The sequence below is a fragment of the Alosa sapidissima genome, chromosome 16, assembly GCF_018492685.1.
Source record: "Alosa sapidissima isolate fAloSap1 chromosome 16, fAloSap1.pri, whole genome shotgun sequence".
Lineage (NCBI taxonomy): Eukaryota > Metazoa > Chordata > Actinopteri > Clupeiformes > Clupeidae > Alosa > Alosa sapidissima.
Window position 1 is genome coordinate 10,640,755 of NC_055972.1, and position 12,901 is coordinate 10,653,655.

Sequence of the window (12,901 nt, forward strand, 5' to 3'; positions counted from 1 at the left end):
GCAAGAACTTCGCCCGTTCCAAAGCAAAGTTTATAAAAGTGCTGGTCAGCACTGATGTGGATGTTTGCCAAGCGGGCCAGTGACTCGTTCAAACTACTCTGTCAGCCTCACAAGACACAAGTGATTATGGCCAGCTGTTTGCAAATAGGACGTCGGACTCTGGCATTGAGCGACTGACTCCTTTGTTGTGTCTCCTGATCCCCCTGCCCCCTGTTTCTCTCGCTGTCCTTCCTCCCGGAGACCCCTCTTTTTGACTCTCCAGTTTTCCCTTAGAAGAAAAGTTTAAATAGTAGCCAGGCTTGCATGATGTCATCATTGTTTACAGTTCTGGGAACAGTTTTGAGTAGGCCCAGCTTGCCCTCAACCTCACACTCACTCTCACTCATGTTATCTCTCTTTCGGTCTTTCTCTCACACGCACTCTCTCTGTCTTTCTCTCTCTCTCTCTCTCTCTCTCTCTCTCTCTCTCTCTCTCTCTCTCTCTCTCAGTGTGTGTGAGTGCGTAACTGAATCCTTTCAACCAGGCAGCTTTTCACTCAAGATGTTGTGATTGTATATACCCCCCACACAAACATTTGAAAACATAAAACTAATCATTCATACACATACAAACACCGCCATGTGCAGACACTTCCCCCGCCACCACCACCCACACATACACCCACACTTCAACTTTCACATAAAGAACACATACACATGTGTGCACCATACACACTATAACTAAAAAAACAAAAGCCATTCATAACAGTCCCATTAAACACAGAAATGTTTATGAGCATGCTCTCTCTTTCTCTCTCTCTCTCTCTCTCTCTCACTCTCTCTCTCTCTCTGTATGTGTGTGTATATGTCTGTGTGTGTGGGTGTGTGTGGGTGTAATGGGGAGGTACCAGTAAATGAACGACAGGAAATAAACTATCTGCCCTGAAGATATTTGTTTTATTTATCTGCTTTAAAAGCAGCTGTTCAGCTTCCTCTCCTCTCCTCTCCTCTCCTCTCCTCTCCTCCCCTGTCCGCCCCTCTCCTCTCCTCTCCTCTCCTCCCCTGTCCGCTCCTCTCTTCTTCTGCTCCTCTCTCTCCTCTTCTCCTCTCCTCAACTGTGAAAGGCCCAGTTAGACCCATGGCAAAGCTCCAGCAGCCCCCCCCCCCACCCTGTTTTCGAACTTTTCTCCACGGACACAATGCAAAAACACTGCTGCTTATTCTGGGAAAGGCAAGCAAATCAACCCCCACTTGGTCCTCCGGCCCACAACCAAGAAAAAGAAAACTTGACCCACATTTCCAAATAGCTGGTCATCACTACCAAGGGCATATTTGATTAGGCTCATTTTATCCGTAAGCTTGCTCAAATCTCCTGACAATCAATGTGTGAGATTAAAACTGTCAGTCTAGAAGGCAGCAGGCAGGAATACTATTCTGAGACGTGGGCTGATGGATTGGACTTTTCTGATTTCTTTATCCTCCAGTTGCCTCTGGGATGGGAAAGCTGTGTAATCTATGGCTCCTTTCGCTAATTGGCACATGTTCAAGCCCTTTCCCACTCTTTACCTCTATGTGTAGCTGTCTCCCTCCCCCCTTTATCTCTCTTTCTCTCTCTCTCTTCGACTCTCTCTCTCTCTTTCTCTGTCTCCTTCCTTCTCTCTGTCTCTCTCCCCACTCTCTTCTCTCTGACTCTATAGCCTCTCTATCTCTCTCTCTCTCTGACTCTATCTCTCTCTCTTTCTCTGTCTCTGTCTCCTTCCTTCTCTCTGTCTGTCTCTCCCCACTGTTCTTTCACTGTATTCTCCCAAACGGACAAGAGCCATGTTGACACCGATATGACTTTATGAACTAGTGGGGATGAAAGGTAGGCATGCAGTGGACAAGGTTACAGTAAGTCCAAAGGTTAGTGGCGGAATGCCCGTAGTGTGTGAGGAGAATGCCACGACACCTTCTGGCTAAGGCCTGTTTGTTTGACATGGAGGGCTGTTTCAAACCTCAGAATTCACAAGGCTATAACAAAAGAGCGGGTAGACTTTATGCTAACATAAGAAGTGAAGTCTCAAAAGCTCCTGAATATGGTCATCAGAAATATTCTACTGCATCAGTTATATCACCCTCTGCGAGTCTGGACACTGATTTATGTCCAACTGTGGAGGCTGCTTTGTCCACAGAGTGTTTAACCAAGAAAATGTCATGTTAAATATTACTGAAATGTTCAGCCATTTTGAGGACTGGACAATACATTAGATTTTTTCCCTCAGACCTCAGATGACTGAAACAGCCCTTCCCTGATCCACAGCTCACGGTGACCCTATTTTTCCATCACAGGACAAAAAGCTTTGACATCCTCCCCAGGAAAGCAGTTATTGTAGTCTATCTCTCCAATACGCCTTGATCTCACATCATCAGGGATCAGCCCGATTCAATTTGGAAAGTTACTGTAAGCGCAAGCAGGCACCAACAAACTAGAGGAATAATATTTTCCCCTCTGCTTGAGTGATGGGCGGCATCAAGTGCACTTATCGCTCGTGCACGGCTGCTGGATTTTGGAGCTATTTGCCACTTTCCATCCTGCACGCCTGACCCGGCCAGTCACGTGCAGGAGACTTTTCCACTGGGGTGGAAGCTCATCTATTCCCTCTCTATGAGTGTGTGTGTGTGTGTGTGTGTGTGTGTGCGTGTGTGTGTGTGTGTGTGTGTGTGTGTGTGTGTCTGAACAGATAATACAGTGAGGAGCATAATCCACGCATCCAGCACGGGGCTGGAAAGCCCGCCAGCCCGCCAGCCTCCGAGAACTAAACACAAACACACTGAGAGGATCACTCAGAAGCTCCTCGGGTATACAGTAGACAGGGAATTATCCAGCGATAAATGACCACAAACTGACACACCGTAAACCAAACCTAATTCTATCCGTTTAACAGTAAGCGAAGGTCTCAAAGCCATACACTACAGAGGAGGTGGTCAGGTAATGTTTTCTGATGGAGAATTCCAGACACTCTATAAAGCCTGTTTGCCAGTGCACAGCCAAAGCAATGCATTCTGCTTGTGCAGAATCACTGAACTTGGCTACAGTGTAGGGCCTGAAATATTGGCGTGACAGTCGTTTGGAAATCCTCTGCGGCTTGATGGCCCTGATGGCCATGTGTGGCTGGGCTTTTGAACAGATTTGACCAGAAACGGGGTCACATTCCAAAACACAAGAGATTAAAACTTGGCCTTGTGTGAACTGCAAAAGATACTCTCTACAGTGGGGTTGGGGAGTAGATATTGGTTTCAGACTTTTGAGAAGGATTATAGATAATTTTGTCTGTTTTACAACTTCTACAATCTTAATATATCTGACAAAAGTGTGTTTTTTCCCCGTTATGTGATGGCTTTGACATAGTAGGCATCCTACTCTTAACTCTACTTACAGTAGTCAGGCTTAAAACAGTCCATCAGTGGTACACATAGCGATGCATGTTGATGATGATGTTATGTGTCATTGTCATGCACATCAAAATAACACAATGTGCGACCAATTTCTCATGTACTTTATATTATGTAAATTGCAAACGTTTGTGGTAATCTCTGCAAAATATACTGTACTGGGGGTTAGAGTTATAGGGTAAGGTATACAATTGGCAACTTAAATGTGCTTATTTCAGAACTTTACAAGTTGATGCAATTCACTAAAATAAAGTCAGACAGCATTTATAAATCAACATCATAATAGAGAACATACAGTATGCTTGCAGTGTGACATCAGTTGGATATTTATATAATCATCCATCAGGAGACACAGCTTTGTGAATTAAATCAATCAGGCACAATTCACTCTGAGCGTTCTTGACTTAAATGACTTGTGACGGATAATGTGTGCAATTTAACTCCCCCTGCTTTGAGGCTCTTATCTCCCACCAGTAAGTCTCTCGGCACAGAGACCCAGCCAGCCACTGACTCTGGCCTGGACCTGGCGTGGATCTGGCCCCGAGTCGGTCCCTATCAGAGACAGCTCATCTGCAATCACACCCCACGGGAGATAGACCAGAACGACGTCGCTGTCAAGTCTTGCTGGACGTCAGACATGTTTATCTCCCCGATGGTTGCCAGGGACACTCTGTCAGTCTTGGTCATCCCCACATAGATAATTACATAATCATTTCTGCAGACAAATGAAAAGACAAATGATTGAATTAAACATAGTTTTATTAGCACCAGTGATCATGCAGTCCAAAGTAATGAAAGTGATAATAAAGTTGTCTCTGACTGCATGTTGCAATGGCGGGTGTCATGGCCAAGAGCAGTGTGTCAGAATGTGGCAGTGTAACAAGGCAGTATCATAAGTGGTTCAGGCAGGAAAATCTAAGCCCTGCAGTCGTACCTCTCAGCGTGATGTCATTGTCGCTGAGGTTGCATTACACAATTAACCACAGAAGTACATACACATATTCTGGGAAAAATTCAGTTGGAGGTGTATGCCGAAGAATGTTTTACAGACCCATTTAAGTGAGGCTGACATTCAGCACATTACTTCTGATTCAAATTAAGTGTGTATCTTTGAACTCATATAAATCATTATCTGTACGAAAACAAACAGGGAATTGGAACCATGTTTCCCCTGTATGAGTTCTGTGTGAAAGCTTGCATGCAACAGCAGCAGGGCTGGAAGGGAGAGACCGCTAAATGTCCCAGTTTCTCAGTGTCAACCTCTCTGTTTCTCCAGATGTCTGTCTCTTTTCTTCTCTCTATCCCTTTGCACACTTATACACGTCAATGTCAAGAGATATTCACACACACACACACACACACACACACGCACGCACACACACAGGCACATACACACACATGCACACACACACACACACACGCGCACTCTCTGTCTTTCTCCTAATGTTTATCTCATTTGTCCCATAATGTCTATATACTATAAAGGTTAAACCTCTCTCCATCATGATTCTTGATTGTCTGTGTCTGTCTCTCTCTCCCTCTCTCTCTCTCTCTCTCTCTCTCTCTCTCTCTCTTTCTCCCTCTATCTCTTTTGCTGTGTTTTGGGTTGAGAAAAAGAGATCAGAGGGGCCAAAGCCTGACATGTGGAGCCAGGCACATCCATGACAGGTCAGCGTTCTGTTTTCCCTCCGCGCTATCTTATCTCCTGGATCCTGGCGCACCTCCCCTTCGTCGCCCCGGTTCCCTCTCACTCCTCCGCTTCATCCTCCTCTCCAGACGCACTGATAACGTGGAGGACGTGCTGTGATGCTGATGCCTCTGGGACACTCGGAGAACAGCAGAGGCACAGCACAGTCATCTCTGGCCTCCCGTCACTCATTCAATCGGCTTCTTCTCGTTTCACAGCACGGTGCTGAGACTCTGAGTGCTCTCAAAGAAACGTGAGGATCATGACATGGAGAGATCTGCTGAGTGACGTGTTGTTTATATTCAGGCCAAATTAAATCTACATTGGTCTATGATGTATTTACAAAACTGTACAGTTTACAATATTCCAGTAAGTCATGAATTAAATAATTAAGTTCCCAAATATCACATATTCACAGAGAGTGAATATAGCTTATATAAAATAACTGCTTGCAGAAATATGTTAGCTAAATACAAATGAAGTCAGTGTCAGGCTGGTAGGCTTATACTGTGCTTAAGCTAATGGCAAGAGGTCAAGACAAGCCATGCTTTAATGTCCATACATTCAAAATGTATAGGAAACCAAATATTTGCACTTACTGTCTATATCTATATCTATATGTGAAGAGCATAAGTCTTTGAGTCTTGTATTTCTATACATTTGTATGTAGCAGTTAGAAAAACAAAGTTAATGAGATTATTTTTTCCATAGTAAAACTTTCTGGGGAAAAAAGGACACACTATCATTTGCTGTCAAGTTGCCACAATCCTTTTTTCTCTCCATATCAAGAGGATCTTTTATTTTGGGCTCAATCACTGTCTGGTACTCCCATCTAACAAGGAAGAGGATCTGTGTTGGCGTCTGACAGTATTTGGGCTTAACGTCTCCGAAGCTTGACAAACACAACGATTGCACAATACTCCTTAGATCATGTCATCCATTTGTGTTTGCTTTGACATGTTCTCTTTGAAGGGGGATAAAACGAAAGAAAAAAAGACAGAAGGATTGTAGTTTCCTTTTTAGAAACCCAAAGAAGCCCAGACAAAGGACAGGAAAGGGGGATGCTGACCGAGGCTATAACTGAATGCAGCCCACACTCTGATGGCAGCTATCACATGAGTATGGAGCCCACGCTTCCGCTCCAGGATAGCAGTGTGTACATCGTAAGAGCAAAGTTTTGCTAAGTTTTAAATCCTTTTTGCTGGGTTGTTTTGGGTACATATCTACTAGTCCACAAGCCATATAACACCTGTACTGTTACAGCTACACAGGTTACCAGTTTCCCAGAGAGTCCAGTTTAAGATCCTACTGTTGACATATAAGGCCCTGCATAACCTTGCTCCCAACTATATCGCCGACCTCCTGGAGAGCTACACCCCTTCCCGCTCGCTGCGATCCTCATCAGCTGGTCTGCTCAAGGTGCCCAAGATGAACCTCAGCACCATGGGAGAGAGAGCGTTCTCCCACACAGCCCCAAAGCTATGGAACTCACTTCCAAATGACATCAGGCAGTGTGAATCCACTGTCCAGTTTAAAAAGGAACCGAAAACTTATCTCTTCAGACTAGCCTGGACTGGCTAAATGGACTATATATTTTTGATAATTTTTCTTCTTTTTTGATTATTATTATTACATATATACCAGACACTTCCAGAAGACACCATCATCACCACAAACCACTAAATATCAGACCTTTTAATTGATGCAAGAGAAATCTGTGGTACATGTGTGATGTGTGTGTCCAGAGTGCTGCTGAGCCAAATGGATACTGAGTTGGCCTTGATCTGGCTTGGGGTCTCCGCAGTAATGCATCCAAACAGCCGGAGTCTCCATCATGTCTGCCGTGTTGGCATAGCGGCCGCTCTGCCTGTGCGGTCAGGAGGGGTGTGGGGTGGGGGGCAGACGGAAACGGTCTGCTAATTGAGCTGCGGAGACGGATTGGTCGCTAGGTGAACGTGCGGCGGGCGCAGGCCCCTGCTAATCCCATAATCCTGCTAGTCTGCACCACTCTGTTTGCCCTGGCGCTCCACTTTTCCACACCACTCTTCCACCTCTACTTTCCTCTCCTCTCCTCTCCTCACACACACACTCCTCTCCTCTCCTCCTCTTCTCTCCTCCTCTCCTCTCCTCTCCTCTCCTCTCCTCCTCTCCTCTCCTCCTCTTCTCTCCTCCTCTCCTCTCCTCTCCTCTCCTCTCCTCTCCTCTCCTCCTCCTCTCCTCTCCTCCTCTCCTCTCCTCTCCTCTCCTCTCTTCTCTCCTCTCCTCTACCTCTCCTCTCCTCCTCTCCTCTCCTCTCCTCTCCTCCTCTCCTCTCCTCTCCTCCTCTCCTCTCCTCCTCTCCTCTTCTCTCCTCCTCTCCTCTCCTCTCCTCTCCTCTCCTCTCCTCCTCTCCTCTCCTCCTCTTCTCTCCTCCTCTCCTCTCCTCTCCTCTCCTCTCCTCTCCTCTCCTCCTCTCCTCTCCTCTCCTCTCTCCTCTCCTCTCCTCTCCTCTCTCCTCCTCTCCTCTCCTCTCCTCTCCTCTCCTCTCCTCTCTTCTCTCCTCTCCTCTACCTCTCCTCTCCTCCTCTCCTCTCCTCTCCTCTCCTCCTCTCCTCTCCTCCTCTCTCCTCTCCTCTCCTCCTCTCCTCTCCTCTCCTCTCCTCTCCTCCCCTCCTCTTCTCTCCTCTCCTCCCCTCCTCTTCTCTCCTCCTCTCCTCTCCTCTCTCCTCTCCTCCTCTCTTCTCTTCACGCTTGGCCGACTTCCCCGACGCTGCCCCCTCGTTAGTTTCTAATTACGACTCACACTGACGGTTCCCTCAGCCTCGCTTTCCTCCCTGCTTAATGAAAGATGAAAGGTCAGAGTGTGTGTGTAGGGGGGTGGGTTGTGTGTTTATTTGGGAGTGTGTGCATGTGTGTGTGTGTGTGTGTGTGTGTGTGTGTGTGTGTGTGTGTGTGTGTGTGTGTGTGTGTGTGTTATACATGGGAGTGACACTATCACATGGTGATAATATATGTGTGTTTATGTGTGTAGCCTGTGTGTGTGTGTGTGTGTGTGTGTGTGTGCATATGGGATGGGGGTGGGGTGACACCATTAGAACTTCTCATATCATGACAGACCTGACAGACGTTTGGTAGTCCTCAACGGAAGACTCTCACATCTGTTGTGCTTTAGGGCTCTTCGCGCTTCTCCTGTGTCTGCTTTAAACTGCAGAGGGAGGGGGTGTCTCTCTCTGTGTGTGTGTGTGTGTGTGTGTGTGTGTGTGTGTGTGTGTGTGTGTGTGGAGAGGAGGAGTTGGTCTGTCAGCCCCACTTTTTATGAAACAACTTACAGTTTACCCCGTGTCTCAACAAGTCGTGACACTTCATAATAGGATGCAGGCACAAGTGAAGTAGACATGAATTGAACTCAAAGAAAAACATGGGGGTCAGCTTACAATGGACCCATTCTGTGTTAACGTCATCTCCAGAACAGCTGCTGTCAAAGATAGCCGTCCAGCTGCAAGTCTTTGTTTTGTTTTGGAGTGTTATTGACTATGACCCGCTCTTTAGTTTTGTCAGTATGTCATCTCCCTTTATTTGTTAACTAGGCCAAAATAAAGATGTGACCGAGGCTTCGGGTTCCGGCTTCCGCTGTTTTGTTAACACTGCCCATTTCAATGCAGCTCTGTTTGAGAAAATCTGTCTGATCCCCAAACACAGAACACACACTTTTAATAAAATACGATGAAATCAACTGTGTGTGTGTGTGTGTGTGTATGTGTGTTTGTGTGTGCATGCGTGCACGCATTTGTATGTGTCGGTGTGTGTGTCTGTGTGTGTGTTTTACTAAAGCTCTGTTGTAATTGTTTTCAAACTTCTTCAGGACCTCCCAGGTACTTTGTCCATGTTTCCATCTCCATTAATCAAGTCACTTAACCATGGACATCAAATGAATGAGAAGCTGAATGCTTTATAGTGAACTCCTAAGGATGAGAGGAAGGGGGTTTGAGGAATACAACTCTCCAATGATCATAAATCATTAGACTCCTCACCACATCCGTCAACATGGAACTGAGAACAAAAACCATTCACTGCTAGTTCTCTCTCTTTATGTTCATCAAATATCTCTAATCCTCTCACTGTCTCTTATCTCATATAATCTCTTACGGAAATCCTTGGGCACAGAGCGCTATGGCAAAATGGCGTCCATGGATTTTGAACAAACTTTTTTGTTTGGGGTAGACCCCGTGAGGAATTGTCAGCATCTGTCTCAATAGGGTCACCATCACCACAATTGACTTGTGGCTGGCTGGCCTGGCAGCTGCAGCCAAACCCATTTCTATTGAGTGGTCTGACCAGGGCAAGAAGGGCCACTGCCACCACCACCTCCCTGAAAAGGCCGAGACCGAGCCAAAGCACATTGTTCATGGCCAGGGTCATTTATCACCAAGGTCCCCTGGACCTCCTTGGATGGATCACAAAACACAACCCACTGGACTGGGTGTGTTTGGACTAACAATCCAATATGGAGACCATTAGGAACAGAGATAAGAGGGGGGCCGAGGTGCAGAGTGCAATGCTACCACCACATGTAGCTTTGCTAATGGCACCCTCTTGAACCGCAAGTCTGGCACAGGTCTGGCCCGTTCCAGTGTTGGCTGGCCTCTCAGTCACGCCAAAATAAAGTGGAGTTGGATGGCAGATAAAAGAGCTCTGTAAATGGGAACAAGATGAAAAGCTTGGCCTTTCAACATCACTGCTGGTGAAATCATAGATGCTACTCCGAATTTAGCCTGAATGTTCAGGTTGGCTTCAGTATGTGATTGGAGGCCTGGCAGCTTGCTTAATTGATTTAAGTCAATATGTTTGTCCTCAGTAAGGTGAACTGATGGTATTTTCCAGGGTGAGGAGACCAACGTTTGCATGCACGGTTTGTGTTGGGCGCTTTAAGATTAGCTGTGTCAGAGTTGTCCGAGTGGATGTGAAAGCCTGCAGTGACCCACAGCAGACAAGCCAAGTGATCCCGACTCCCTTTTTGTGTGTGTTTAGTGAACACTGGGGTGATCAAAAAGTGCCAGAGTCCTTCCCCTTCCCCCTCTCTCTCTCTCCCCTCCTTTTTTCTCTGCTCTCCCTTTCCCTCCCTCTCTATCTTTTGCTTTCTATCTACCCCTCCCTCTACTCCCCCTACTGCTTTCCTCTCTCTCTCTCTCTCTCCCTCCCACCATCAGCCTTGCTGCTGTCTCCCAGGCTGTCTGTCCCAAATATTGATGTGCAAAGAAACAATGCTCAACTCTGTGCTGCATGAAGTTCTTGTGGAGGCACTGCTGCTCTGAAAGAAGGCATTCAAAAGTTGAGCTTTTCAGACACGCTGGAGCGCGAGCTCTCCTCTGCAGAGCAGCACAAAAACACATTTATTTGGATAAAACATGTATGAAAAAGCAGAGGATTGAAAGACACAGAAATGACAAGGCATGCAGATGTGTGGATGGTTACATAAGGTCTGTTCATCTGTTCAACTGCAGAAGGCTTTTTGCCTGTCTGTCTGGGTTTGACTGACAGGTCTACAAATGATGTGACTGCATGCATCATGTCATATTCCCTCAAATCAAGCTCATGTATATTTCAGCAGTTTCTCCAGTGAGTCACAACATATGCTCGCTAAACTGACCTTGACAATGGCTCTCACATTACATTCAACTTTGAAACTTTTAAATGGGTTGCAGACTGTTACGTTTCCCCTGTATGCACCCACTTCACACTACGTGGACAGAGAAATGTTTTACGCCAAAACAGCCGGGTGACCTTAGCCAGGAGTGAGACTATCCTCAGCTTCTCCACCCACATGTTGCTTTTTAAAGATTGATTCTTGCTGTTGAACACTCCCAGACATATTTTCATCTGGACAGAGCTCAAAGCCATGTCTAAACACATGCATTATGGCCTCCAAATCACAATATGGAGACATGCAAGATGTGGAAAATAGCAGGGGAACTCAAGAAGAAAGTGTTACTTTGTTGTGGGTTGTGGTAGGACAGTGAAGCTTAAGTGAAAGACAGAAGCGTGGTCTTGGTTACTCTGGACAAAGACGATTGTTTGTCACCCAGAAGAAAAGGAGCAATTGAGAACAGAACCATTGTCTGGTGTCGGAACAATGTTGATGTGATCTAGTGTAACGCCAACTCCTCAGGCCATAATATCATTTCTTTCAAGTTTGTGAATTTCCGAACACTATATTTTTGGGGCTAATTTCAAATGACCTGTAATTATTTGATAAGTTCCAAGTTGAACCATAAGTCTCATCTATGTGCATGTCTTCATGCAGAGAGTCCACCACAGATTAACCTCATCTGAGTACACTGCTCTCTCTCTCTTTCTCGCTCTCTCTCTCTCTAGGCCACTACTAGAACACGTTGTATTCTTCCTGATAAGGACTCGCTTCATCCTGTCTATACCGAGAGCCGTTGAGCCCTGCTGCCTGCATGAATACCAGCAGTGTGCCTGGCCTCATTGCACAGTACAGTGTGTGGAAAGTACTGCTGGCAGGCAGACATTTACCTCAGCCCTCTCGCCCCGTGCTGAGCAATCTGTCAAGCCTGCAGCCCAGCTTGCTGCCGGTTCCGTACGCTCGGGCACAAGGGGGGCCATTCAGAGGTGGTGCTTGCGTCCCGTGTTTGTCGCCCCGATGTTTGAGAGTGCTACGTCTCGGTTGTGTGTGGGGGCCGGAGCGTTGGGTTTATGTTATAGGATAAACACTGGGAGAGAGGAGAGCAGTGTGGAGGGGAACACAGCGAGCCACTGATCGCACAGGCAGTCAGACATGGCGGCTCTCCAGCCTAGTCAAAGGCATTACTGTTAATGTACAGCCAAGAGTCTCAAGGTCTCACCCACAGCAGAGGACAGGCTCCATTTCTCTCTCCTTCTCTTTTTTTTATGAGGAGAAAACCCTCACAGCAATCTGTTTGATGGAGCTGTCAGTCTCACAGCCATGACTAGGCCATATTTCTTCTCTAAAAGGATTGAATGCTGTGTTATTGCAGGCTTAGCAGCATAGTGTGGTGCACAATCTGGGTCAATTCTTTACCTGGTCATGATGATCAGGAGTAAATTCTGTATTTCTAGGCCCGATGTAGGTTCCGTATAGAGGGACATCATTTCCTCCTGATCCTAATTACTATCATTTTGATCAAGAAACTGAAAATGCACATTTTACAAACTGGAGCAAGAAATTATCTTTGAGTAAACTTGAAAGCCCTTTCAACTTTAACTTTAACATTAACATTAACGAAGAATATTGTTCACATAGCTGATGTTCTCTGTTGTCCAAAACTGTGATGACTGTGTCTTGTCACTTTAATGACAAATGAATTCCACAACATTCAACAACACAAGCAAACAGAAAACGAGGGGAGAAAGACAGAAAGGAGGTGGAGAGAATAGCTGGTGTTTGTAGTTTCCATGATGGTGCATGTCATAGTGCGACATCCTGTCGTGTGTGCTTCGACCCAGGGTCCAACCTGCTATATACGCAATCCCTGCTAATCACTGGTTTAAAACCACACCACCCCCATCAACTCGCCCCCGTCGCAGAACAACATCCTGGCTCTGAGGGTGTGATGACATTTTTAGATTCCAAGGACAGTTCACTTCCCTTCTTCCTGGATACCATTGTGCTCCAGTGATACCACTTCTCCTTGGGGAGGGCCTGCCATGCACGACTAAGAATCCCTCGGAAATTCTAGAACATGGCTGTTGGGATAAATTCCTGGCATCCTCCTCAAGAGGTGCGCTGTGGGCAAACCCTATGAACTGGCAAATCTGCCTACGTGTCTTCTTTGGTTGTTAAGAA